Consider the following 22,966-nt stretch of genomic DNA (forward strand, 5'->3'; position numbering starts at 1 on the left):
TACCCATCACCAGCCTATCGGATACTATTTTTTTTTAAAGATTTTATTTATTTATTTGACAGAGACAGCCAGCGAGAGAGGGAACACAAGCAGGGGGAGTGGGAGAGGAAGAAGCAGGCTCCTCACAGAGGAACCTGATGTGGGGCTCGATCCCAGAACGCTGGGATCACGCCCTGAGCCGAAGGCAGACGCTTAACGACTGCGCCACCCAGGCGCCCCCGGATACTATTTTTAACATTGATCTCAGAGTTAGTGTTGTTGGCCAATGAGTTAGATGCAAAAGAAACTCAGAAGTACAACTGCAATCATTTGTGGCCCACAAGAAATTTTCTAACGACATATTAAACTATTAAGAAATCAGCAAAAGCTGAATGTGTTTTGCCAAAATTCATCTAATCCCTAATGTGATGGTATTTGGATGTGCGGCCTTTGAGAGGTAATTAGGTCATGAGGGTGGAGCTCTCATTAAAGGATTTAGTATCCTTATAAAAAAAAAATATCTCTGAGAGCTCCAGTGTCCCCTTTCACCACATGAGGACACAGCAAAAAGATGGCTGCCTGTGAATCCGGAAGTGGTCTTTCACCACACCCCAAATCTGGTGCCACTAATTGGACTTCCCAGCCTCCTGAAGTGCAAGAAATAAATTTCTATTGTTTATAAGCCATCCAGCATATGATATTTCTGTTATAGCGGCCCAAATGGTCTTAGACAGTCATTGTCTTAGTGCCATGGATGGCACTTTCCTAATGATTTAATCTATTCATCCCTCCATCCACTCACCCCTCACCCTGTTGATTCTACTTCTGAAATAGCTAAGTCATCAACTTCTCTTTCCCTTCATCACTCTTAGCCCCATCCAAACCATCATCATCTCTGTCTTGACCACTCCAATAGTCTCTTGACTAGACTCTTATTTCTACTCTAGCCCCCAAAATAGTTGTCATGGAAAGCAAAAACAGAAATCTCAAAGCAAACTGGCTTAAAAGAACTTCATTATCTTGCAAAGGAGGAAGACCAGCAAGTGGGCAAGTCTGGGGAGCAGGTGGACTCGGGCTCATCACTGTCACCAGAGACCCAGGTTCTTTATCATTTTAGCTCATGCTTAGTTTGTTGGCTTTACTCTCAGCCTGCCACCCTATGGGTGAACATGGCTATGCAGTGTTGTAAGCAGATTCATACCCAGACATGGCCATATCCAGAAGCAGGAAGAGACTGTCCCCTAGTGCATCCCTACAACTGAAAATACCTTTCCCATAATTCTCCCACGATAGCCCTCCCCTCAAAGCTCATTGCCAAGAACTGGTTCACATGCCTACAGTGAACCAATCACTGACAAGGAGAATGAGACCATTGTACTGACTTGGACAATCTTCATTTATTCTTGGAGTTGGGAGTATGATCCCACTTTGCCGAATCACCTTGAAGAGATGGACACCAGATTAAATTATAATTCTGCTGGCAGGAGGTAAGGGAGGAAAAGATACCAGGCACAGGAGCTGTCAGCCAGGCCTTCTACCCCATGTCTCTCTTCTGTAGAGCTGCCAGAGTTATCGTCTCAACTTGCATTGTAATTATGTCCCTCCTCTGCATAAAGTTTTAGTGGCTTCACATGATACTTAGAATTTAATCCAGAAACCTTATTTGGATTTACAAAGGTTTGCAAGCTCTGGACGCTTCCCTCCCCACTTTCTGTAACCCATCCTTCTGGCTTCCTCTCTCAGGGATTGCACCTATGCCTGCATATGGACTGTATCAGTCAGGGTTCTCCAAAGAACAGAATGAATGGGATATAAAAGATTTATTTTGAAGAACTGGCTCATGTGATTGTGGGGGCTGGCAAGTTCAAAATTTGTAGGTCAGACCAGCAGGCTGGAAACTCAGATAGCAGTTGATGATGCTGTAGTCTTGAATTTCTTTTCTGGGAAACTTCAGTGTTTGCTCTTAGGCCTTTCAACTGATTGGATGAGACCCACCCACATTATGGAGAGTAATCTTTTTCACTTAAAATGAACTGATTATAGATGTGATCCATATCTCCAAAATACCTTTATGGCCACACCTAGACTAGTGTTTGATTAAATAACTGGGCACTACAGTCTAACCAGGTTGACACATAAAACTAACCATTATATAGACTATCCTTCTCCTCCTGTCCAGCCAGAACACGCCCACACCCTCTTCCAGGTCTCAATTTCCCCAGGAAGACTTCTCTGTGGGCCTCCTTCCCCAACCAGATTAGGTGCTCCAAATGAACTCTCTACCTAGCGCTAACATCACCCAATTTTGTAATAACCTGTTTACCCATTTACCAACTAGAACGTAAGTCTAAAGAGCAAAAACTGTGGTTAGTTCACTGTCTTGCCCCATCAGCTAGTACAGAACTTGCCACATAGCTGGCGCTCAGTAAATAGCTACCAAGGGAACACATCTGGTCCAACTACATTTTATTGCTGAAATAATAGGTTTACAGATGAAAAATACCTTACTCATGATTACCCCACAAATCTGTAGCAGAGCTTGATTAGACCTCATGGCTATAACTTCAGGCTCCTCTCCCCTTTGCTCCTCCTCTTTGTGCAGGGAGGTTAAGGTAGAACAGATGTGACAAAGATTAGTTTTCAGAGGAGTGTGTATGTCCAGCTCTTTTGTGTTAAAAAAGTGATGCACACTCAGGTTCCTGCAATAGGGTTTTGTGGGTTTTTTTTTAAGCGTACACATGATGATTGGAAACTCATGTCACAGAAGTTACTGTCCAGCCGATCTTGAGGGAAACCTGGCCAGGAAGTAGCTTCTTTCTTCCTAGCTCTCCCCACCCCACCCCCCAACAGCAAGGGGTCACCAATTGCCTGCCATCCTGCTGATTCAGCACTGCCCCATCTCATCTGTCCTTCTCCTGCTACCTGCTGATTCCTCATCTGGTCGTGCTTTCCAGATCTTGTGGTCACTGCTTGTGAAGATTATGGGTTCACTCTTGCCTTCTCCTTGCAAATTTTCAGAATCTCTTCCTGCCACCCATCTGACTCTCTCTTTGTATTTTCTAATCTAATTTCCAACAGGGCACTCTGGTTGGCTTCTTTTGTTACTATCTTTCCTGTTTGGATAGAGTTTTTCATGCCTCATCACTTCAAAGGTTAGCCCATGAATGGGCTGCTTGTAGGTCCAGTCGGTTGTGATAGAGGAGGTCTGGAGGCAGGCAGATCATGTGGCATAGAACATTCCAGAGATTGCAAGGGGCATATTTTTTTTCTTTTCCAGTGACTGAGAGTGAGGCAGGTACCTTCACTGACCTTTCCAATATAGCAGAAAAAAAATGACCAACGTTTTTGGATAATGGTCCAAAGTATTATCTCATGGCAAGGTATGGTAGTATTTTAAATAGGTTCAGGTGCCCTCATTTCTGGCACACGGTGGCTTTAGATTTTCCTTTTCAGGTTAAGAGGCTGGGAGTAAAACACGCTGGGGGCAGTGTGAAGAAAATGGGAAAAAAATGGAAAATGGAAAGAAGCAAAATAATCCTGAGATTATAACATTATTTGACTTGGACAATAACAAGTGAATTTAAATGAAGCTAGATCTCAAAGTGATTTCTATGAAAACAGACAGCTATGTTTTATTTTTCTTCCTTTCTTTTTTTTATAAAGATTTTAATGTAATCTGGTAGAGTAGAAGAAAATAACTCAATGTTCTGAAAATAAATTTCCCAGAGGAGGCCATTAAGGCAGCCCTTTTGTTTCCTGTCATACTCTGAATCAGTTACAAGGACAAACTCTATTTGTTTGGGTACATTAATTTTGCTCAATGGCCTTTCTATAAAATGAGCATCAAATTGATGGGACTGGACCTCAGCAAAGAAGAAGTTCCAATTTTCTCTGGATGGATTATTCTGGACGTGCAGTGGAAAATTATTATTAATAGCAATTCATGTTTACTACCCAGTGAGCATGAGAGAAAGATAGAGTTTAGAAATGCAGCTGTATCCAACTAAGCACTGAGCATCATAGGACAAATGACTAGGGAGTGATGACCCCGATCTTTGGCTCCCGTGTGGCTAGTCTGTTTGGGCCACATTTGGTGTGTTGGGTCATCGGTTTTCTCTGACCATGCCTTGGTCTGGGGACTTCAGGAAAGTAAGATAGGTTTTTGAGATGAGCTCATCATGTGAGTTGTCTTCTTGCAGGTTCCATGTGGTGCTTATGTTCTGGATGCATCCATGTGTTTATTTCAGTCATTCAACTGAGCTGAACAGGCACGCTCCCTTCCCTCATGGAGTCGAATTTCAGTGATTACATTTGGTTCCTAGGTCTTTCTAATTCTGAATCAGCATTCAAAGATCAAACAATAGCAGAGGCATTTTGTGCTTTGGGATTTTCCTTTCCGGGTTAAAGGGTTGAGGGTAAACCATGCTGGAAGAGGGTATGAAGAAGGAAATACAAAGAAGTGAAATAACTCCATCTTCTTGGGGCTTAATCAGAACCCAGCTACTCCCTGTGGTTAGTGGGGTATGGAGAGTTACTATCATGCTCATTTCTCATAAATGCATATGCCTTTGTTACCTTTGTTATCTGCATTCTGTGCTAAGCTCATTCCTGAGTTTATTTTTCTTTCTCTTCTGCAGAATAAATGAAGATGATCCAAATGAGAGCAGGCAAGGTGTCTTCATTTAGAGCTCGCCGTAGCAAAGGAGTCAGCCACCATCACTTGCGTTTTGGCAGAGGCTGAAAGGCGGGCAGGGGAGCAGGAAAGTTTTATAGTGAAACAAAGGAAAGGCTTCAGGTATGTCCTGGTTGGAGGCTGTTGGCATGGGGAAGCCAGAGGTGGGCTGACTAGAAGGGGGCATTCTATATGATTGGTTAGGGGCATGGGTAGTGGGCTGTCTTTCACTGGTCCAAAGTTAAAAAATTAGGGAAGTTCACCTAATAATCAAGTCCTGGTTGTTTTGGGTCAGTTGCTACAGAGATTATTGTCTAGCTTAATGGCCGGTGGATAGAAATCGTGGTCTGGCTTGCAGATAGAGGTTGGCTTCCTGGGGTAGTTACTACGGATAATAAGTTGGTTTCCCAGGCTGTTGCTGCAGGTTGTGGGTCAGAGTCTGTTTTTATATATGGTCTGGCCATTGTCTGTTTGTATATTCAGTCTCTCATTCGTTTGGTTTACTTAGGTTGCTTCATCTATTTTAACTTTTAAATCCTTTAGTTTTTATGTATTTACTAATAGCCATCAATTCTGCAACCTTCATGGTACATTTTCAAGATCTTTTAATTACAAAATAATGTATGTTCATTGAATAAAAAGTTTTAAAATAGAAATAAGGAAATGGAAAAATGACTTTATAAACTCCCACCAACCATGTCCCTCCTGACACTTTGCTATATGTTCTTCCTATGCATATTTATCAGTATAATCTCATAGTACTTTGTACATTCGTAACTCTCTTTTAAATAGTAGTTGGTGTGTATTTCTCTCACTGGGGTTTTGCAGAGATGGAGTGTGTTTCTCATTCGACCGTTACTCCTCCAACCTTCCATGGTGCATTGAATATAGTAGTATATTCAACAAGTATTAACTGAATATTTTATATTGAACCACATGAAGTAGTCTCTTTTTTATGTAAAAAAATGATCAAATAATGGCAGCTCGATGTGGTTAAACCAATTATTGGATGGATGATTAGATGGATGGACAGATAGACGATGGATGGATGAATTATAATGCCATTGTCAATTCTATTCTGCATCAAAATTCTGGATGAATGTGTTGTGGCCCCTTGTCAATGACGGGGAAAATTCTGACTTCTGCTCTCAACTTAGTTATTTCTTCCATTTGTTTATGACTGTTATTTAGCCAGTTACCAAATGGCAGTGTCAGTCCTTTTCATCCATATATGCATTTAACTTTTTTTTTTATAAGACTTCAATCTCCTTGTCATGAGTAGATGGATCATTTCATTTTTCAATTATTTGAGCTTCAGTTTAGGATTTTGGCTAATGGTTTTGCAAGACATTGATTAGAGAGGTCTTTTCTTTTCCTGATTAAAAGCATATATGAAATCCTTTCTCCAGTTCTCTTTTATTTGTATCTAGTAATTGTGGATATAAATATATGACTCTGGTGATCTGTCACATATTATATTATGTGAATTTTTCAGGAAGCAAAATCTTTTTTTTTTAAATCATTTCAGAAGATTGTCATTAGTCAGACTAAGGATTCTGGAAGTAAATCTTAAGTAAAATGAATTGTTTTCAATAAAACACTATAATAGCAAATCACTGCTGCCAACTGCTATTTAATATTCCTCCTATTATAATATCTGTGTATAATATCTGGAGTAGAGTTGCCACTAAATTATCTTTAACGCTGTGATCCTTAGGGCTTGGTGTTTAAAAACTACAACCAGTTGGTAATTGAGTATAGTGGGTAAAAGTACAGGTTGGGGGACACCTGCGTGGCTCAGTCAGTTAAGGGTCTGCTTTCGGCCCAGGTCATGATCCCAGGGTCCTGGAATGGAGTCCTGCATTGGGCTCCCTGCTCAGTGGGGAGTCTACTTCTCCCTCTGCCTGCCACTCCCCCTGCTTGTGTTCTCTCTCTCTCTGACAAATAAATATATAGAATCTAAAAAAAAAATAAAGAGTACAAGGTTGGCTGTCCTTAGTTCTCTTTTCTTCTATGTCTGTTTCTTACAAGTCCTGCTATCTCAGGCATGTTACTTTTCCTCTTGGAGTCTCAAGTTACCTCCTCTGTAAAATGGTGCAGTAGACTGAATGTTTGCATGCCTCCAAAGTACATAATGTTAAATCCCGACCACCAATGTGATGGTATTAGGGGGTGGGGCCTTTGGGAAGTGATTAGGTCATGGGGGTAGAGCCCTCATAAATGGGATTAGTGCCCTCGTGTATGAGACCGCAGAGAGCTCTGTCACCCCTTCTGCCATGTGAAGATACATGGAGAAGACAGCCATCTATGAACCAGGAAGTGAGCCTTCGGCAGACGCTGAATCTGCCAGAGCCTTGATCTTGGACTTCCCAGCCTCCAGAACTGTGAGGAATAGATGCTTCCTGTTTACAAACCACTTGGTCCACGGTATTTTGCAATAGCATTCTGAAAGGACTAAGACAAATGGGCGTAGTGTTATCTTGGAAGATAGAGTCATTTATTCTTTCATTCAATATGCACTTTCTCTTGTGTCCAGGCCCTGTTCTCAGCAGTGCTGTTGGGTGTCACAATGCCATGAACAATGCGGTCACACAATACATTCACTTTGCTTTCTATGTTCCAGGGATGCAGTGAGAAAGGAGGCAGGCAAGGCTTCTTCCGGTCTTTTGTTCCAGTGTAATACCATTGGCAGTTCAAAGCTATAAGCCAAATCTCAAAACCAGCGTGTTGTAGTCGGAGGAAGGAGTACTTGGGTCCAAATCTGTTATTAGAACTTGGGAAATTTCTAAACACATCCTGCTCAATTCCCTCCTGGGCAAAATGTAAATAATATCTTCTGCCTCTTTGACCTCCCAGAATTGTCAGGCGAGGCCAGAGGCTGTTACACCTGGTGGCAGTTTATAGACGTTATCATTATGGTAATTCGAGATCATCGAATGAGCTTAACTCTTTGAGTGCCCTTTCTAAACTGTCAATGTAGTAGTGGGGATTAAAATTCTTACTTTTTAAAAAATCAAACTCAGGTTGGTTTGAAGAAAGAAATGTTTTTCTGGTTTTTTGGTTAGAGAGGTAAACATTACCAGAGGAGTTTTAGAACTCTTTCCTGCACTTGGGTAGAAAATGTATCCGCAGCATTTCTGGAAGGCATCACACTCTGTTCTGCTTATTAGTTTTAACTGGAATACATCTTGAAAATACCCATACCTGGGGCGCCTGGATGGCTCAGTTGGTTAAGCGACTGCCTCTGGCTCAGGTCATGATCCTGGAGTCCCAGGGTCAAGTCCCATATCGGTCTCCCTGCTCAGCAGGGAGTCTGCTTCTCCCTCTGACCCCCCCCCCTTGTGCTCTCCCTCTCTCGCTCTCCCTCAAATAAATAAAATCTTAAAAAATAAAAATAAAAAAAATTTCTTAAATACCCGTACCTGGGTCTCTCACCCCAAGCAATTGAATTACAGCCCCTGGGGATAGGACATTTAAAACAACTAAAAATCACCTCTCGGTGGTTCTAATGTGCAGCCTGGGCAGGGAAGCACAGCCCCAGGGAATGTTCTAAGCTAACACCGGCAGTTTTGCCAGAATGACTCCTGGCATTACAATGGTCCCGAGTGGGCGGGTGGTGGTTTGCTCAGCCTCCCACCACCTTCCAAACGAAGGTGGCCCCTGTAGCAAAGCTTAAGGGCTCAGGCAGTAGGAGAGAGGACCTGCCCTCTGCTCTTACAAATGGCATTGCCAGTATTTAATATGCTTTATAGTAGTTATAATGTCACCTCTAATTTAATTGCTCCACAGATTACAGAGTGCTTTCAACTGCATCATCTCATTGAAATAAATTTATTCTTTTTCAGATACAAGGAAACATACGTTCATCATAGGAGTTTTACAAAGTATAGAAAAGGGAAAAAAGGCATTAAAAAATCTCTCAAATCCCATTATCCAAAGACAACCATTGTTAATATTTTACAAATTTCCTTCCAGCTGTTTTTAATGAGCTACAATTTTATCATAAAATTATGTATATTCATTGTGAAAAATCAAATGCAGAGTTTATAAAGCAAAAAAAAAAAAAAAAAAGTCCCTGTACTCTCCCTAAACCCCCACCCACCCCAACTCCTACAACCCCTTTGCCAAATCACATTCTTCAGAGGCAGACATGGTTAATGTTCTTTAAATGCAAACACTTTTGGGCTTTTTCTTTCTATAGGCATAAGTTAAAAAATTTTTGCTTTTCATGGTTGTATTCTTAAAGCAAATTCAATTTCTATTCCATTTCACCCCATTGAAAATTACATCATAAGCTTTCTAGAGCATAATTTCTAATGGTAGCATAATATTCTACTGAATATATGTTTTATCATTTGCTTAATTATATGTTGTTGAATAAGTAGGTTGTTTCCAGTTTTTCACTATTATAAATTCTACAATGACTATCTTTGTACATAAAGCCTTTTCTATTCTATTTAGGCAATTTCTACAGGAAAATCCACATTCTGGAAGAGTATTCCTGGGTCACAGCGATGATTCTTCCCATGACCTTGGAAAGTTGGCTATGCAGGTGCCTGCACATTTTATAGTAACACAGAGAAAGGATCACGGGCTTTGGGATCAGATAAACTCGTATTCAAATACCAGCTTTGACATTGATTAGCTGTGTGACCTTGGAAAGTAATTTAATCTCTCTGAGTCTCATATCTGCATCTGTAGTATACAGATAGCAATGCCTACCTGGTAATGTTACTATGAAGGTTATTTTGTAAGGCACTTAAGGTAATTCCTTCTCTAAATAAATACTGAGTCAAAAATGTTTCCTAAGGGCACCTGGGTGGCTCAGTCGGTTAAGCATCTGCCTTCAGCTCAGGTCATGACCCCAGGGTCCTGGGATAGAGCCCCCGCATTGGGCTCCCTGCTCAGCCAGGAGCCTGCTTCTCTCTATGCCCCTCTCCCCCGCTTGTTGGCTCTCTCTGTCTCTCTGTCTGAAATAAATAAATAAAATCTTTAAAAAAAATTTTTTTTTCCTATACCTCCTTTAAAAGAAAAGCAGGGGCACCTGGGTGGCTCAGTCATTAAGCATCTGCCTTCGGCCCAGGGCGTGATCCCGGAGTCCTGGGATCAAGTCCCACATCAGGCTCCTCTGCTGGGAGCCTGCTTCTTCCTCCCCCACTCCCCCTGCTGTGTTGCCTCTCTCGCTGGCTGCCTCTCTCTCTGTCAAATAAATAAATAAAATCTTTAAAAAAATAAATAAAGCAAAGCAAAGCAAAACTTTCTTTGGCCCTAAGAAAAATTGAGGCATAACATACACAGTAAGGTGCACACCTGTGAAATGGACAGCTTGACGATGTTTTACGTCTGCATAAACCTACGTAATCACAATGCAGATCAAGATGTAGAACATTTCTATCACCATAGGAGATTCTTTCATGCCCTGTACCCCTCAATAACCACCCCCACCTCCCAGAGGTAACCACTGATCTAGCACCATGGATTCATTTTTTCTGTTCTTGAACTTTATTTAATGGAATCATGTAGTATATACTCTCGTGTGTGCAGTGGCTTTTGCTCAATATTATGTCTGTGAAATTCATCCACGCTATTGTGAGTATTAATAGTTTGTTCTTTTATATCGTTGTATAGTATCCCAAAGCATGAATATTCCAACATTTATTTATCCATTCTCCTATGGATGACATTTGAATTGTTTCCAGTTTGAAGGTGTTATAAACATTTTTCCACACGTCTATTATAGACACATAACACTTATTTCTTTTGGATATATACCTAGAGTTGCTGAGTCACATGGTAGATGAGATTTAGTTTGGGTAGATATTTCTTTTATCTTCTTTGAAGACAAATTCTGAAAAGTTAAAACCATTCATTTATTCATTCAATAGATGTTTGTTAAGTGCCTAATAGGCATCAGGCACTCTTCCAAGTCCTAAGGTAGAGGGGGGCCAGGGTTAGTTATATAAGAGCTTCGAAGATGTCATTAAAAACCAGTCTTCTTTTTCATCATCTTTAGAGGGTTTTATAATATTCAACTTCAGGTTTATACCCTCAGTCTCAAGAAGGCTGCTGCAGCTCCACGTATCACATCATTACAAGATCTCATGGACAAACAACAAGTAGGGAGAAGAAAGGTCCTTTTTGTGTGTGTGAATTTTATTTCATTTTATTCGTTTATTATTTTTATTTTTGTGAATTTTATTTTATTTTTTTAAAATATTTTATTTATTTATTTGAGAGAGAGAGAGAGCACATGCACAAGTGGGGGGTAGGGGCAGAGGGAGAGAGAGAAGGAGGCTCCCCACTGAGCAGGGAGCCCAACACAGGGCTTGATCCCAGGACCCCAATATTGTGACCTAAGCCAAAGGCAGGTGCTTAACTGACTGAACAACCTAGGCACCCCTGTGAATTATATTTTTTAATCAGGGAGAAAACTTTCCTCCAAACCCCCAGCAGACTCTCCTTCAGGTCCTGTTGGCTCGATTGTCATATACTCATGCCCTAGAGCAAAGAAGTCTGAAATAAAGTATATTCAGAATTTTCAACTTTTTAAATGAGGAAGAAGCATGTTCAACATGCAAAAAAAAAGGGGAAATAATTGTTGGTGAGCAATCCACAATGTCTGCTGTAGCTACGGTACAGCTGTTCAAACTTGGGTCAGTGACTTCCCCTCTTTGAGGCTTGCCCATCAGAAAAATGGGGGGCAATAGCACCTGCTTTAAAGGTTAGGGCCAGTATTAAGTGAAATAAAAGAACATGTGATGTGATGGGCAAATAATAGGTGCCAAATAAATGTTAATACTCTCCCTTTATACTGTTCTTATGCCCATGCCCATGTCACTCGATGTTTATGGGGATTTCATCAAGAATTGTTAAAATGAAAGATCAGTTGTGAGAGGTGAAGAGGAAAAAGGAAGAGAATGTATTTCATGTGGTGATATAAGTCTATGTAATTTAGAAATTATATGGCTAGGGAAATTGTGGCTTATTATTTTAGGATGCAAAAGAGAATGTGGAAAGCTGAATCAGTTACAAGGAGATGTATTGCAGTTAGCCAATTTTTTTTTGCTTCACAAATACATGAAAAAATATGATCGTGTGAAGGCTATTGGGTACCAAATGGGCTTTATTTTTTTTTCTTTTTGGGCTTTATTTTTAACTGTTTGTTTTAATAGCTCATGAAAATATGGTGGTGCTTTTTATGGCTGTAATGAATTTTAAGGATATGAGACTTCACTTCAGCTTTCTAGTACTAAATCTTTTTAGTAGAGAGATAAGATACTCAGTATGCTGGTATCTCTCCATGCTCCTGGTGGCCAATTCCTCCTTCTGTCGCTATTCATGCTTTTCTAAAAATTGCAGGCTGTGAGTATGGGTAGATGGGATGATAATTTCGGTGGCAGTTGGTGCCTAGGAAATTGGTATCATCCTCTGTGAGCCTCATTTGCCTTCCTCAGGTTTATTCTCATTTCTTAAATTTTTTTTAAAGATTTCATTTAGTTATTTGAGAGAGACAGAGGTAGCAACAGAGCTAGCAAGAGAGAGCCCGAGCTGGGAAGGGGAGGGAGAAGCAGGCTCTCCACTGAGCAGGGAGCCCTGTGTGGGACTCGATCCCAGGACCCCAAGATCATGACCTGAGCTGAGGGCAGATGCTTAACCGACTGAGCCACCCAGGTGTCCCGGCTTATTCTGATTTCTTAAATACGAACTTTTCTCCTTCCCTCTGTAGGATGTATCATGGCTTTTTTTGGCATTGGAACTTTAAAAGTGGGAAAATAGATGGGTGTATTAAGACTCTTTGAGTTCAATATCAGAAATTCAACTCAACTGCTTAGCCCTAAAGAAAATTGATTGACTGACATAACTGAAAGTTTAGGCCAAACTGACCTCAGATGTGGCTGGATCCAGGGGCTCGAATGTCGTCAAATGATGGGTTTGCCTTTCTTACCTCTCGTCTGCTTTCCCCTGCTATGTCCATTCTCAGAAAGGCTGATCTCTAGTGGTGGCAGGACAGCTGCCAATATTTTGTCTTCTCAGCAAATCCAGAAGAAAAAAACAAAAACTAAAACGTATTCTTCCCACAATAGTTCCAGGAAAAGGTATCCACTCTCGAGGATGAGGGGTAAGAATAGGGCTGGTACTGAGCCAGAGAACACCAGAGCAGGTGGGAAAACAAATTGGGCAGTGCCTGTTAACTATTTTGAAGCGAGGAAAAGTGGCAAAGAGTTATCCTATTGTGTTTTTCTATTTTTATTTCATTTCATTCCTCTTCATCTTAATTTTTCCCTTACCTCTCTCTTTGGTCCTCCAAAGTCTCAAGAAGTGGGTGGGCAAGATTCAATCCTACTTGGGGGTAATGAGTGGGATACAGTTGTCATAATGGTGACTGTGGGTGTGGGGAAAGGGACCTGGTTATTCCAGCTCCTGCTTTTCATCACAAATCCCTTTGTCCAAGAAGAAAGTGAAAGTAACTTCAGCTGTATTGGGGCAAGTGCCTTATGTCTCCTTCACCATTGTATTTCCAGCACACCATAGTCCAGTGCCTGGCATGGCAGAAATATTCGTCAAGTATTATTTGAATGCAGAGGAGAATATGGAGAGGCAATATGACTTTTTCCTTAGTTGTCTTCAAGAGCATGATCTATGGAACTGGAGTGCCTGGGCTTAAAACCAGGCATTTCTAGCCCTGGCCTTACTGGCTGTGTGACTTGGGGCATGTCACTTAACCTCACTATGGCTCAGTTTCTTTATTTGAAAAATGGAGATAATAATAGGAATTGTTGAGAGAATTAAGTGAATAATACACATAAAAATACTTACATGATAGACTGGACCTCCAATCACCAATATCTAGTCATCTGGGGGAAGACTGTATCTCCCCACCCCCTTTGAAGTTGTGGGGCTTGGCCTTGGGACTTGATTTAGCAAGAAAAAAAAAAATGTGAGAGGAATTGTTGGCTGTTGGCTCACGTGTTGCTCCTGAGTGGAAGCTTTAAAGGCCAGTGTGTGTTTTGACATATGCCATGTAGCACAGAATTCGGCCTTGCCCAAAGACAGGACTGGCCTTTGCCCTCAGCTTCGAGGAGGTGCTCAATGTCCTACCTGATAGGAGTGTCTTCAGTGAGGGCAGAGTTGGCCTGACTAGAAAGACCAACCATGTGATTCAGGGTCAATGATTCAATCAATCGTTAAATCATTCAATTAACCATGCCTCTGGTAACGACTCTGGACATGAAAGTTCAGGTGAGCTGCCTTGATCGGTAGTATTCTGTGTGTATCATCACACATCGATGCTGGGAGGGTAATGCATCCTGAGGACTGCATAGTTTTGTGTCTGGACACTTCCCAGATTCTGTCCTATGTGTTTCTTCCTTTAGCTGATTTTGATCAGTGTCCTCTCCCCATAACAAACTGTAACTGTGAGCATAAAAGCTTTCAGTGAATTCTCTGAATCCTTGTAGTGAATTAGTGAACCTGAAGATATTTGGGGGAACCTCTGAACTTGCAGTTGGTGTCAGAAGTGAGGGCGATCTTGGGGATTGTGCCCTCCAGTTTTTCAGTTTGGTTAACTCTGGGTGTACAATTTTGTTTTTCCTTTAGAGGACACCGGCAGTGTTCTGGGTATTGGCAGCTCTATCAGCCTGACTCTTAGGATATAGATGATGATATGCTGGAACAGAGTCCCTAGCCAACCTGTGTAGCATGAGAGAGAAATAAACTCCAATTACTTTTAAATAAAATTGCACTGATTTGGGGATTGGTTGCAGTCGCAGTGTAACCTAACCCATCCTAACAGACATAGTGTGGCACAAGGCCACACTCAATATTAGCTCCTACAAATTAGTAGTGTAACATAAACACTTTCTTAAAACATAAGCATATACACAGATCAGCTTTAAATTACAAGAAAGCTTCCTACTAATGTCTGTTCTTTAAATCTTGGAAACTGAAAATATATAATTTTGGAACATTGTTCTATAAATACCAAGTCTCTTTTAAGTTCTTTGCACAATGAAGACAGTTGATCTTTGGAATTACTGACGATTTAGCATTCCCAGCAGAGCAGCTGTTTTTCCAAAATCCAGAGCCCCCAACCTCCACCCAGAAAAACATCTGGAACAGTTTTTTTTTTAATTGTGGGAAAATACACATATCACAAACCTTGCTTTTTTTTTTTTTTTAAGAGAACATGTGTGTTGGGGGGAGGGGCAGGGGGAGGGAGATAGAATCCCAAGCAGGCTCCATGCTCAGTGCAGAGCCCGATGTGGGGCTCCATTTCACGACCCTGAGATCATGACCTGAGCTGAAATCCATAGCCGGACACTTAACTGACTGAGCCACTCAGGTGCCCCATAAAATTTGCCATTTTAACCACTTTTAAGTGTTCAGTTCAGTAGTGTTAAACATATTCACATTGTCGTGTAACCCATCTCCAGAACTTTTCCTTCATGCAAAACTGAATCTTTGTACTCATTAAACGATGCCCTGGCAACCACCACTTAACTCTCCATGTCTATTAATTTGATACTCTACCTACCTCATATAAGTGGAATTAAGTGGCATTTGTCTTTCTGTGGCTGGCTCATTTCACTTAGCATCAATGCCTTAAGACTCGTCCATGTGGTAGCATGTGTCAGAATCTCCTTCCCTTTTAAGGTGGAGTAATTTCCCATCATGTGTATAAAACACGTTTTGTGTATCCATTCGTCCATCAGTGGACACCTGGGTTGCTCCCACCTTTTGACTGTTGTGAAGAATATGGCTATGAGCATGGGCATACAAACAGCTCTTTGAGACCCTGCCTTCAGTTCTTTGGTATATACCCTCAGAAGTAGAATTGCTGCATCATACAATACTTCCATGCTTGATTTCTTGAGGACCTGCCATACTGCCGTGCACAGCAGTTGCATCTTTATATTTCCACCAACAGTCAAAGCAGTTTTAGAGTAGATTCTGCATTGAAAGCAAACAAGGTGCACTTTAGAATTTAGCCCAAGTCTACTCCTCCTAGGATCTCTTCCATCCGAGAAATATGGGGACTAAAAAGAATCTTCTTCCTAGATTATATATGGGGGAGGAGTATTCAGGAAGATTAACCAAAGGAAGGGAGGAAACCACCACCTTAATTGGACTTCCTCAAAGCCTCATCTTTTTTATACCTGTCCACCTCCTGATAGTCTTAATCTCTCAACCAGAATCTGCAAAGAGGACAAGAGCTTGAAAGAGCTTCCGTATTTGATTTGCAACCATTACTTTTTCTCCTCTTTTCAAAAGGGAAAATGTTTTCTTTAAAGGGTTACACGCTTGTTTTTTTCCCTCCATGTATCTTGCAAGTACATGGGTGGCTAATACCCCAGGCTAACTGCTGGTTATTTATCGCTGTGTAACAAATTATTGCCAAACTCAAAACAACGACCATCCAAAAATATGTCATGAATTCGTGGGTTATGAGTTCAGGCGAGCTTAGTTAAGTGATTCTTCTACATCATGATTGCCAACTGGGGTCCGTTGGTGGCTTTAGCTTGTGGATGACTGCTTTGAAAGGCTTCACTCACTTGTGTGGTTTCTTGGAAGATGACTGGCAGGCTGGGACCCCCCACTGTTGGGTGCTCCCACACAGAGCATGGTGGTCTCAGGGCAGTCAGACTTCTAACATGGCAGCTTAGGGCTCTCAGAGAATGTTCCAGGACCAAGAAGTGAATGCTTCCAGTCTTTTAATGCCTATACCCAGGTACAGAATGAGCTTTTGCCGTATTTTATTGATGAAAACAGTTACAGAGCCTGCCTAAATTGAAAGGAAGGGCACATAGACCTTATCTCTTGATGGGAGGGATGAGAAATAATTTTTGGCCATTTTTATCTTTTGCACTATTTACATAAGAAGAAGCTAACAGGACCATGACTCAGGTAGAGTCTGAGTTTCATAGTGATCAAGGATGGGAGGATTAAAGGACTGGCTCAGGTTTAGCAGAGCAAAGACTGACGTTCCAAAAAGTTAGCTACAGCCAAATCCCAAAACAGTGAGTGAAAGATTAATAAACTAATTAAGTATTAAAATTACTGAAGAGAAAAAAAACAACATACAAGAAAAAAATAATATGTTTAATAAAGGGTTACTATTGACATAGAAAGAACTTTGCAGATTAATGGTAGAAAATACATACGGAGGGGTGCTTGGGTGGCTCAGTCCATTGGGCGTCTGCCTTCGGCTCAGGTCATGATCCTGGACTCCCAGGATCAAGCCCACATCGAGCAAGGGGCTCCCTGTTTAGCAGAGAGTCTGCTTCTCTCTCTGCCCCTCACCCCGTTCATGCGCACGTGCTCTCTCTCTCTCTCAAATAAATAAATAAATAAAATATTTAGAAAAAAGAAAATATGTATAGAAATGCAAGGGACCCAGAATATACAAAACAATCCTAAGAAACAAAAAGAACAAATTTGAAGGACATACTCTTTCCAATTTTAAAAATTGCTACAAAACTATTATAATTAAGACTATGTGGAACTGGCATAGGATAAAATATAGAGCAATAGAATAGAATTGAAAATTCAGAAATAAATCAATTTATGGTCAATTAATTTTTGACAAAGGTGCCAAGAACAATTCAGTGGGGAAAAGATTAGTGTTCAACAAATCGTGCTGAAATGACCAGATATCCACATTCTTTTGCATGTGGATCCCTACCTCCTACTATATACAAAAAACAGCTCAAAATGAACCAAAGACCTAAATGTAAGAATTTGAGATGTAAGACTCGTAGGGGGTCAATGCTCTTGTCCTTGGATTGGGCAGTGGTTTCTTAGCATAGTGGTTTCTGTATCATAGCAACCAAAGGAAACAGATTAATTGGGTTCCATTAAGATTTAAACTTTTGTGCTTCAAAGAACACTATCAAGAAAGGGAAAAGACAACACATGGAATGGGAGAAATTTTTTCAAGTCATATATTTAATAAGGAATTAGTTTTCAGAATATATAAGGAACTCCTAACTCTATGCTGAAAAGACAGATTACCCATTTGATAAATGGGCACAGGATCTGAATAGATTTTTTTTTAAAGAAGATATAAAATGACCAATGAGCACATGAGCACATGGTTCATCATTAGGGAGCAGCAGATCAAAACCACAATGAGATAGCACATCACACCTCTAGGATAGCTATAGTAAAAGGCAGATAATAACAAGTGTTGATGAGGATCTAGAGAAATCAGAACCTTCATACATCATAGATGGGTTATGAAATGGCAAAGCTGCTCTGGAAGACCATCTGATAGTTACTCTAAAAGTTAAATATACATTTACCAAATGACTCTCAATTTCATTTCAACGTATATACCCAAGGTAACTGAAATGATATAAACTGCTGTAACATTTCTAGAGAGCAGATTAGAAATAATTATCATGACTTCATTTTAATTTAATTTAATTTAATTTAATTTAATTTAATTTAATTTAATTTTTTTAAGTAGGCTCCACACCCAGTGTAGAGCCCAGTGTGGGGTTTGAACTCATGACCTGAGATCAAGAAAGACTTGAGCTGAGATCAGGGATCAGATGCTTAATCAACTAAGCCACCCAGGCACCCCAGAAATAGTTATCATGATTATAAATATATATACCTTTCAACCCATAAATTTCACTTCTAAGGATATAGTCTAATGAAATATATTAAGGCAAGAGTTCAATTTACATGTCTAAGATATTCCCTGAAGTGTCATTTAATAGATTTGGAAATAAGGTAAAATATCTAGCAGTAGGAAATCAGTTATGACATAATTTCTATTAGTCAGTGGAACATTTAGCACTTCTTTAAGAGGATATTGTGTTGCTGGGCTTTTTTTTCCTGTCGCTTTTCCCTGTCTTGTGGAGTTGAAACAAACAGACCAGCGCAAACATCTATTTTTCTTATGCACCCCTCGGCCCAATTCCCAGAAGATGGACTGTATTTGAAGCAAAGGAGGCGAATGTATGATGTTTGCAAATTCTTTTTTGACAGTTCCTCCAGGTTGGGGGGTGATGCTGAGTTGCTTTTTATGTGCCTGTTTGAGAGCTAGGGGAAGAAAGATGCCCTTGGTGTCCTAAATGAGAGAAGAGAACTGGAATCAGGAGCGGACAAGGTTCACAATTTCAGCCTGGAGGAAAGTCAATGAAAGAGGTGAGGGCCACTCCCGCCTGGGAGAGGCAGTCCCCACAAGCCTGCAGGATGCTAGAGGCTCCTTGCTGTCTGTTGCCAAATCACAAGACAGCCTCCCTGACTTGGAGCCCAACATCCCTTGGCAATCTCTGCATCTTAGGGAGATGGTTGGAACCATATGGCTATTGCCTAGACTCTGCTTCACATTGAATGGCTTTGTCCCTTCTGACCCTGAAACTTCCACTTCACTGCAATGAGTCTAAGTAAAACTTAGCTCTGGGTGGAGGCAGGGCTGGCCAGCCTAAATTTTAACAAGTCCTGTAATATCTATTTACTGAAAGAGAAACATGTCCATAAAATATTAAGTAGGAAAAACAAAGCTGAAAAATTATATTTGTTGTGATTTCTATTTTTTATATTAAAAAGCATACAAGTATTTGCATAGATAAAATATTTTCTTAAAGATTTATTTATTTTAGAGCCGGGGGGAGAGCAGAGGGAGAGGGAGAGAGAATCTCAAGCAGACTCCTTGATGAGTGGGGAGCCCAGTGTGGGGCTCAATCCCATTACCCTGAGATCATGACCTGAGCCAAAGTCAAGGGTCAGACACTTAATTTTAGTGCCACTCAGGTGCTGCTAAGACACAATATTTTGATGAACATACAACTAATATGGTAACTGGCTACGCCTGGGTGGTGTGTTTTCAGAGGTGATCCTTATCTTCTTCTTATACACTTTCTTTTCTTATTATACTTCATCAGTGTTTGATCTTTTTTTTCCCTGTGATCATATATTACTTTATAGAAAGAAGAAACAAAACAATTTTTTTTAAGTATGCCAATGTGAAAGGGTTAGGTAGATATTACTGGTCCAAGTAGGTGGACTTTGGAGCCTCGCAGGTCAAGGATGACATGTGGAAAAGCACACAACACAATCTGACTGCAGATTGCAGGGCAGAGGGCGTTTACTTTCTGGTCCACTTAGTACTCATCTCTAGATGCTAGCGGCCATGTTTCCTCGTGTGTCACATGGAAGTAAAAGGGATGTCAGAAACTGATTCTGCTAAAGGAAGAGTGTTATGGGCTGACCTATTTCACTCTAAAATTCATCTGTGAAAGCCCTAAGTCCTAGCACCTCCGAATGCGATTGTATGAGATTGGTCTTTAAAGAGGTGATTAGGTGAAAACGAGGCCATTAGGATGGGCTTTAATCCAATCTGATTGGCATTCTTTTTTTTTTCTTAAGATCTTAATTATTTATTCATGAGAAACAGAGACAAAGACAAGAAGAGAGAGAGAGAGAGAAGCAGAGGGAGAAGCAGGCGCCCTGTGGTGCAGGGAGCTCGATATGGGACTTGATCCCAGGACCCCGGGATCACGACCTGAGCCCAAGGCAGATGCTTAACCAACTGAGCCACCCAGGCGCCCCTCTGACTGGCATTCTTATAAAAAGAGGAAATTAGACACACGGAGAGACACCCGGGGTATGTAAGCACAGAGAACAGACCATGTAAGGACACAGCCAGAAAGCAGCCAAGGAGAGAGGCCTCAGAAGAAAATAAACTTGTTGACACATTGATCTTCCAGAGCTTCCAGAAGTGTGAGGAAATGTCTGCTTAAGCCACCCCAGCTGCTGTTTTGTTAGGGTAGCCCTAGGAAGTGAATGCAATGATATTCACGATTTTAAGTTTTTGCATGTTGCAATGTGTACATTTTTCAGCCCAAATATTTTCACAAATGCTGCCTTTTTTGCCTTCACTGAGAGTACCTTTCTTCAACAAATATTTCATAAGAAAACCTCATCAGAGAAGTTGTCTCTATTTATGACGCTGCATAATTATAGGCCTACTACATTTCATTTCATTCCAGTTCAGAACATAAATTGGTCCAATTAAAAATAGATGCTTTAGCAAATGATTCATCTTACAAGTTGAGATATTTCATAATGCAATTATAGAATTTCAATATTAATATTGTACAGTAGTTGAAGGCTCATCGTTTTCATTTGTTCAGAACCTCCTGTGCTTTGGAAAGGATAAATTTCCAGGCTCCCTGTTTGCAAATCATGCTTCCAATAACAGTTTTAGAACTTGATTTAATAAATATTTTGACCAGAAATGTTCATAAGCACATAATAAGATGTGCAATTTCATTGGTCATCAGAGAAAAGTCCATTAAAATCACAATGAGATACCACTATATCCTAGGATGAATAAAATAAAAAAGATAAACACTACCAAGTGTTGTCAAAGATATGGTGCAGTTGGAACTCTTATGCATTGTCGGTGGGACTACAGTCACTTTGGCAAACGGTGTGGAATTACCTTACGAAGTTAAGGAATCATTACTATACAAGCATACAAGCAGAAATTCTACTTCCGGCTATTTACCCGAAAGAGATGAAAACATACATCCTAACAAAACATGTACATGAATGTTTGTAGCAACATTATTCATGATAGCCCCAAACTGGAAAAAAGCCAATGGTCCATCACTGTTGAATGGATAAACGAAGTGTGGTGTATCTCTAGCATGGAAAAGTATACAGCAATAAAGAGGGAGGAGATTTTTTTTTTTTTGAGAGAGAGGAAGATGGAGAGCAGAGGGAGGGGCTGGAGGGAGAGGAGAGAGAGATTCTCAAGCAGACTCCCCACTGAGCTTGGAGCCAAATGTGGGGCTCAATCTCATGACCCTGAGATCATGACCTGAGATGAAATCGAGTGGGACGCTCAACCGACTGAGCCACTCGGGCACCCTGGAAGGAAATATTAATATAGACAACAACATGGATACATATCAAAATATTACACCAAGTAAAGTCAAACACAAAGATTCCAAACTATATCAATCTGTTTCTATGAAATTCTATAATACGCAAAACTATAATGATAGGGACATCAATTGTTACCTGGGGCCAGGGTAAGGGGAGATAAATGAATACAAATGTGTCTGAGGAAACTTTTTTTTTCCCCCAAAGATTTTGTTTATTTTATTTGACAGAGAGAGAGAGAGAAAGAGCACATAAGCAGAGAGAGGGGCAGAGGGAGAGGGAGGGGCAGGCTCTTCACTGAGCAGGGACCCCGATGCAGGGCTCCATCCCAGGACCCTGGGATCATGACCCGAGCCGAAGGCAGACACTTAACCAACTGAGCCACCAGGCGCCCCTGAGGAAAATTTTTAGGGTGGGAGAATTTTTCTACTTTCTTGATTGTGGTAGCGGTTAAATGATTGTGCAAAATTACAATCATTCATCAAACCGGACACTTAAAATTACTATAAATATTACCATGATTAACAAAAAAAGAGGAAAAGATTTCCAATTAGTTTTGAACAACATACAATCCAAATTTAGAGGACTTGTTTACAAAAAAATGTTTGATACACTGGTATCAGGGCAAGCAGATTTGATATCAGATTTGGTATCATCACTTGGGTGTGGGTTTGCAGCTTCAAGCGTTCCCTGGGTGAAATTCAAAACTGGCCTCCATTTGCAAAGGGCAAGCAGAAGCTGAGAAGAGGCATGCCACTCCAGATTGGTAGGTGACAGTTTTAATAAGCAAAGCAACATAACAGACAAAACTTGTCTTGGGCAACAGTAAGATGAGGAGATATCTGCACTGCTCACCAGAATCTCAGGAGTTTATATAGACACCTTAATGGGGTTCAGTCATATGTAGATTCCCGATGGTCTCAACAACACCTTACTCTCTCAAGGCTACATTCTTGAAGCGGCTCCCACTGTGGGAACAATGGGCGGAACATGTATTCCAAGCACAGGGGAAGGAGCGAGGAGCCCTCAATGGTCCGTGTTTACCCGCGCCTGGGTCAACCAGGTCATGTCCCCTTGATGACCTCCTCCAGCATAAAGACATCCCACCAACCCTTTGAGAAATCATGGTCTTCATTTTGAAGATGATAAAACGGAGTGCATTAACATGAGTAACTTGCCCAAGGAAATAGCTACTAAGTGGTGAGGCTGGGATTCAATTAGGTCTGAGTTCAGAGCCCACTTCCATCTACCACATGCCTTTGACTTCTTAATTGGACCTGACATTAGTGTTTAACATGATCTTTTGGGGCCCCTTGAACATGCTGTGAATAGTATTTAATGAAAAACTTCATTTTTAGCCCGTTTTAAATGTTATTTTCCTATCACATTCTCTACTACAGCACTGTGCTCTAC

General features: G+C 40.8%; 1 protein-coding gene across 1 annotated transcript in view; it reads left to right on the top strand.

Moving 5' to 3' along the window:
* SEPSECS (Sep (O-phosphoserine) tRNA:Sec (selenocysteine) tRNA synthase) overlaps positions 1-22,966 on the top strand; it is a 97,073-nt gene that overhangs the window by 10,121 nt on the left and 63,986 nt on the right. Inside the window, exon 3 of the mRNA XM_040625033.1 lies at positions 4,617-4,774. The gene's annotated coding sequence lies outside the window, so the exon portion shown is untranslated. The remainder of the gene's footprint in view (positions 1-4,616; positions 4,775-22,966) is intronic.

This window comes from Ursus maritimus, unplaced genomic scaffold, assembly GCF_017311325.1.
Source record: "Ursus maritimus isolate PB19 unplaced genomic scaffold, ASM1731132v1 scaffold_8, whole genome shotgun sequence".
In the NCBI taxonomy this organism is placed as follows: Eukaryota; Metazoa; Chordata; class Mammalia; order Carnivora; family Ursidae; genus Ursus; species Ursus maritimus.